Below are 555 nucleotides of genomic sequence, written 5' to 3' on the forward strand. Positions count from 1 at the left end.
TTCCCACAGACTTGCACTCTATTTGTGGCGGCATATATATGCAAATTCATTCTCTGGCAGCAGGAGGCGCTTGTAGAGCGGGAGAGATAGAGGTTTCCCCAGTAACGGCTGTAATCAAATAAGCGCTAGGGATGGGCAATACCTCTTATTTTATTTTCGATCCGATACCGATATTTTCAAGCCCAGTATCGCTGATATCGATACCGATACCTCTAAACTAAACTGATCCTTAAGTATTGATATTTTCGATACTGATGTTGTATCGAAAGGATTGATCCTCACATAAAAATATCGATTCTAAAGTGCATTTTTTAACCATTCATTTTATTTATTTATCAAGAAATTCGGTGCATAAAAAAAGCTAAGTATATTAGCGAATAATTGTGTTGGATAGAACCATTTCTCCTGCTCATCGGAACACATGCAAATGCTGAAAGACAGAATCAATCACTCACAGACAGCGTTCGCTGCTGACGCATGGCTCACAGTGCTTGTTCAAATAGGGCTGCGTTTCCCAAAAGCAGCAGAAGCATAAGTAGATCTTAAGAAACCATT

At 39.5% G+C, this 555-nt stretch overlaps 1 protein-coding gene across 1 annotated transcript in view; it reads right to left on the reverse strand.

Annotated features, from left to right (window-relative positions):
- Window positions 1–555, reverse strand: part of LOC107692432 (microtubule-associated serine/threonine-protein kinase 2-like) — a 183,754-nt gene that overhangs the window by 9,862 nt on the left and 173,337 nt on the right. The window lies entirely within an intron of this gene.

The sequence above is a fragment of the Sinocyclocheilus anshuiensis genome, unplaced genomic scaffold (genome assembly GCF_001515605.1).
Source record: "Sinocyclocheilus anshuiensis isolate Anshui unplaced genomic scaffold, SAMN03320099.WGS_v1.1 scaffold70, whole genome shotgun sequence".
Taxonomy (NCBI): Eukaryota; Metazoa; Chordata; class Actinopteri; order Cypriniformes; family Cyprinidae; genus Sinocyclocheilus; species Sinocyclocheilus anshuiensis.